Source organism: Malaclemys terrapin, chromosome 4 (assembly GCF_027887155.1).
Source record: "Malaclemys terrapin pileata isolate rMalTer1 chromosome 4, rMalTer1.hap1, whole genome shotgun sequence".
Lineage (NCBI taxonomy): Eukaryota > Metazoa > Chordata > Testudines > Emydidae > Malaclemys > Malaclemys terrapin.
In genome coordinates, this window is record NC_071508.1 from 86,163,646 (window position 1) to 86,169,645 (window position 6,000).

The window sequence follows — 6,000 nt, forward strand, 5'->3', positions numbered from 1 at the left end:
GGGGGAGCCTGCCTGCCGCGTCTGGACCCGCGGTAAGTTCGGACTAAGGTACTTCGAATTCAGCTACGTTATTAACGTAGTTGAATTTGCGTACCTTAGTCCGAAGTGGGGGGTTAGTGTGGACCAGGCCAAACACAAAGAGAGAATCTGGAACAGCTAAGATCCTGGTTTTGTTTCCCAAGGCCCAAAAGTGAGAGCTTGACTAAATCCTGCAGCCCCTGCCTTATTATGCCATTGACCTCACCTGTCTGGAAACCACCAGGAATCTCACTGAAACTGGATGGTGTCACCCTAAAATGACCTTTATTGGGAAGAAAAGCTAACTAGTGAACAAATCAGCCAGTTAATGATATAGATGTGCTGAAAAATAGCTGGATCTATCTTGCATTGTTAATTAGGGCTATCTTAGAGAGAGTCTGGATAGCTTTATATAATCAGTTGGCCATGCTAGCTAAAATGAGAATATGGGCAATCAGATATCATGCTTCAGAGCGTAAACTGATTGCCACAGAGGTCAGGAAGGTATTTCCAATCCCAGGCAACACATGCTATGTATAATTGGTCAACAGCATTAGGAGGCAGTCTTTTTTTTATATTGAAGGATAAGCTACTGGTCAGTGCTGGCGGCAGGGTATTATGCTAGACATATCAGTGGTCTGATGTGGTATGGAAAATCCTAGTAAAAATATTAATTAATGTCTGTATAGTGCTTTGAACACGTAAAATTATATACATGCCAAGTGTTGTTGTTCCACAATAAACAAAACATAGGTGCAGTTAAATGTTAATGTCCAAGGTCTGGGCCCTCAAAGAAAAATAGCAGTGGTTTTTTTTACTGCTGCCTTAGATAACTACAGTGAAATTCCCTAGAATACATGTAAGTACAAAATATTTAATTAAAATACCTGAAAATATTTCAGAATCTCAGTTGATTAAAATTGTGCACCTTTCCTGCAGGGGGCTGCTGTTTTAATGAGAATTACAACAGGAAATGCAGCTGTAAGGTCAGGAAGATCAAAGCTGCAGCCAGAGACACAGGAAACAGATTTTCACTGCTCTTTTTCAGGTTACTGGGTGTTTTCTCTGATTTTTTTTTTTTTTTTTGCTCTTTGATTCAGTGGAGATGTCCTCATTAAAGAAAGAAAAGGTGGTAGTGGAAAGAGAGGGACGTCAGGGTCAAAATAAAATACAGAATTTGGCACAGAGCAGCTTTAGAAATCACCTTGTAGCTTTCTGTGTCTCACGCTCCAGCTTCTACCTTCCTGTCTTGGTGCATGTTTTCCATGTAGACAATGTGACTGTTTCCTGCTGCTTCTTTATTTTAAAGTGTCAGTAATGCTGTCTGTATAAAGAAATTATTTGTCACACGCAGTAGTCATGTCTTGCATTGGATCAAGTGATTGGAAACTATTTTTATAGCCCATTACAGTTTGTCTTTATGTTGTGATCCCTGTACTACTGCAGTCAGGAGCAAAGGTACAGCTAGATGATAATGATGTTTTGTTTGGCAATAATCTGAACTGTTCCTACCCTCCCATACAGGATATATCTGGTGATATTTTATTTTTCATATGTGGGGAAAGGACCTTATAGGTTCATACTCGATAGCAAAATATGAACTAGCAGCACGGCAGGTTTGGATTGGTGACTGGCTGCAACCAATAATCAAATCTTAATCTGAGGAAGAAGAGAGAGGAAAACAAAGGATGAAATCCTTCTTGACTCAATGTGGCATTGATGGATAAGGCAGATGACCGCATACTGCTGTCTTTGGAGAGGCAAGAGGCTGTAAATATGGAGAGAAAGCAGAGAGATGTAGCTTAACTTCTGGAACCTTGCCCCCTGCCACACTCCCTTGTGTATGCTCCCTACCACCTCAAATGTTGACTTGTCTTTGCAACTGTGCAGCTGGTGATATGGGTGTGTGTGTGCAGGGGGTCTGGTAGGGGAGAGTGCAGTCCTGGCTGGAGATCCCCAGCTGGACCTGTAGAGTTGAGGGGCCTGCATTTCCCGGTGAAGGTAGTGTTGAGAGAGGTGGGTGGGGATAGTGCAGAGGGACCTATTAGCTGGTGAACTGAGGCAGCTGAAGAGATGCTGAGTGATCCAATGGAGTTGCCAAAGATGACAGCTGTCAGAGCTGAGTGCACCAATTGTGCCTACGTGTTATGTCCACACTGGCATGCAGTGCACTGAGCCTGCACCTGTTTGGGCTACCGTGGTTGTTGCCCGTATAAAATGCTGCCTCCCCAACAATCTATTAAGGCCACATCTACATTGTGGGCGCTATAGCGGCACAGCTATGCCGCTATAACACTGTAGTGTACACGCTTCCTACAGCAATAGAAGGGGTTTTGCTGCTGCTGTAGGAACTCCAGCTCCCTAAGCGGTGTGGTCTCTAGGTCGGCAGAAGCATTCTTCCATTGACCTACTGCATCTATACCAGGGGTTAGGTTGGCATAGCTGCGGGACTCCAGAGTATGGATTTTTCACAACCCTGAGGGATGTAGCTATGGCGATCTAAATTTTAAGCGTAGACCAGACCTAACTGTGTGGACTCAAGGGTACGTCTACACAGCGTTTTGGAGTAAGTGGGAGCAAGCCTCCCAGCCTGGGTTTATAGACTTGGGGTAGCGGGACTCACATTAGCTGTCTGTAAATGTGTGCTGTGAAGCTGCTGCTCGGTCTGGAGCTTGGGCTCTGGGGGTTGACATGGGTTGGGAGGTGCCCTCTAGCTCCCTCCAAAATGCTGTGTAGACAGACTCAAGGTGCTTTTCAATTGATTGGGGGGAGGGGGGGAATTGATATAACTTCCTCTACTATAAATATTAGAGAAGGCCTAAAATCCCAGAAAAGCTGCATGCTTCTCACAGGATCTGAAGTGAAATGATTAATAACGTTGACATTTAAATTGTCATCTTAAAGCTTCAGTAAACACTATATTGAGATTAAAGGGGACAGTTCACACCTGCCTTCAAGCTGTTGTTACAGGCTTTTCTTTTACAGACTCTGATCACAAAAGCTTTTTGTCCCAACCAGGAGCACTAGAAACTTATGGGCAGATCCTCAGCTGCCAACAGAGACCACATGTAACTCCTGATAGTGGAGGTGGGGGCACAATTTAAAAGTTATGGGGGGCACATGGCCACCCCACGCGTCGCCTCTGCCTCCTTTCCCACTTCCCCCATGCCTCCCACACCTGCTCCAAGCCAGCGCTACCTTTCTCCCACTCCCCTCACAGCTCCTTCCCCACTTCTCCCCTCACCTTCCTGCTGTGGGTGCGGAGCGGGCTCCAGACACCTACTGCCAAGCATCGGTAACTGCGGCTGCAGGCAAGGAAAGGACAGGACTCGGTGGGCTTCCCTGCGCCCCCTCTGGCAGAGCTGTGCTGCTAGCCCCTTCTCTTTTTCCTGTTCTTGGTGCCTCCTAGCAGGTCTTAGCGGGAGTACTAGGTGCGGGTGCCTTTCCCAGGCATGTCCCTACCTCAGCCACATTCAGCCCAACTCCCCCCCGGGCAGAAATGTGTGTGTGCGGGGCGGAGGGGGGCACATGATTGCATGCGTTGCCTTTGGCTGCAAATGTAAATTGGCATAACTCTACTGAAGTTGGTGGAGCTAGGCCAATTTATATCAGTTGAGCCTCTGGACCTTTATTTATTTTTTAAAAAGAAGGCTGAAATTCTGCAGTAATGGATGGAGGCACCAATGAAGTGCTGTCATGACACAGCACAAATCACCAGATTGACTTGCTCCTGTCTAAGGTGCTGTTTGTAACAAATAGGTGAAAACACTGATGGGGGAAGGGGTGTTCTCTGATTTTGAATGAATTTAATGCTGCCTGATGCTTAATTGGATATTTGCTCTATCTAGCAACAGAAAGCCATGGGAAGACTGCCTACTTGCCTTGTTTTTTCATCCACATGATATAAACAGCTGGCAGCTGTGTTCATGGAAATCTTACACATTTAAAAAATAAATTGGGGCTGGCTAGAGACAGCACACTGCAGTGAGGTGCTCATGTCCCAGGCTGTCTTCTATATGTTCTCTTTTAAAGAGCTGTTTATTTGTGGATGTATACAGGAAAAGTTACCTACATGAGTGCAATATTTGTATCACCATAGTGCCTAGGAGCCCTCGTCATAGACCAGAACTCTATTTTGCTAGGCCCTGTACAAACAGAACACAAAGATGGTCCCTGCTTTAAAGCGGTTATAATCTAAGACTTAGTCTACACCTAAAACTTAGGTTGATCTAGCTATGTCACTCAGGGGTGTGAAATACAGTTAGCCCAGGTATAGACCTTGCTAGGTTGACAGAAGAATTCTTATAGTTAATTATCTCAATACATGGGTGTCAACACTCTGAAGGCAGAAAACACTGGTAGGTGTCTAAGTGGGGATGAAAAAACCATGAGGCAGCTGCTATTTTCTGCCTTGGTCTGCCATGGAAGTGATTTTTAAAAAATATTATTATTCTGTAATGAAGATCCCCTCAACTCTGGGAATGTACCTTTTGAGTTGGAGTTCTATAAGCTACTTCCTCCCCATGTAGGAAAAGGATGAAAGAGACCAAATGGATGAAAGAGATGGGTCCCTGAACCAAGGAGAGGGAGGATTTCTTGTGATATGTGATGTTTTCCTTAAAGCCTTAGGCCTGGGAATCAAGTGATTGTTTGGGGTTTTTTACATTTAAAAGTATGTTTCTAGCTCTCCTGGTTGCAGAGAAAAACTTAAGTACATGAACTGAGTGTACTGTAATGGTTCAACCCAAAAACATCCAAAATTATTTTTTTAAAAATCTCATGACTTTTAAGCCACTCAAGAGATTTTTTTTAAAGAAGCTTAACTTGTGATTTTTGAATGTGTGGGGGTGGCAATGCTGTGGGACATATACCCGTTTTCCCTAAGCCTAACCCTCTTTAGAATTGTCTAGATTTAAAGCATGGTTCAGGGAGATCTCATGGTTAAAGCACAGGTGTCGGAGTGAGGCAATTTGGGTTCTTTTACCAGTTCTTCCATTGACTTGCTGTGTGATCTTGAACCTGTGCTTCAATTTCTCTAAGATGGAGGTGCCTCAGAGGGTGTTGTGAGCTTTCATTCATTAGTATTTGTACAGTGTGTTGGCAGCTTAGGGTGCTGTACATGTGCAAAATGTGACTATTAAAAAATCTTCTGTGGGTTTACTCTGAAATGGAACCCTTTGCTTCAGTTAGGTGGAATCCAGTGAAACAGAAAGCTAGCACAGTGACGTTCACAAGTTACTGGCAACCTGGTCTTCCTCTGATGCCAGAAACGCCCCATAAATATTTGCCCCAATTCCCATGGGACTTTTTTTAAGTACTGCTGATCCTAGCATAAATGATTCTGGGTTCCAATGAAAGACTCATTGTGAATGGTTGAATGTGGGTTGTCATATCCAGAAAAATATTTTAACCCCTACTTAACACCACAGTCCCTTTAGCCAGTCCTTTCCTCATTACGTTGTGGCAAGGCTTAAATTAGGTGAGTGGATATAAGTTTTTATTTTGCACCCAAATATTATTGAGACATTTCATGCCCAGTAGATCCATCAGAGGTTAACAATGGCTTGTTTATGACCAACTTGGAGATCCTTTGTTTTTACTCTGCTTTACCCTAAAGTGTTAACTCAAACTCCTTTTTGAAGTGAGATTGATAATTGCCTCCAGACCCTAGTACAGAACTCAAATCCCATTCATGGTGGCTCTTGAGTGTAAATAAGCCATAACTGGTAAGTCCTCTGCAGTGTCATATCTGTCAACCCGGGCCCAGGGGCCCTGGAAAAATGAGCGCCCCCGCATCCCAACACTGCTCCCTGGCAGGAGCACTGGATATGTGGAGCGGGCATGCCCTGACCCCACTCCCCGGCAGGAGTGCCGGGAGGAGGGCAGGGGGGACTGCAGGTGGAAGGGGTGGGGAGGGACGCCCATTTGCTCTGGCCCAGGGCCACACAAAACTGTAATCCGCCTCTGGACCAAACACCTGAA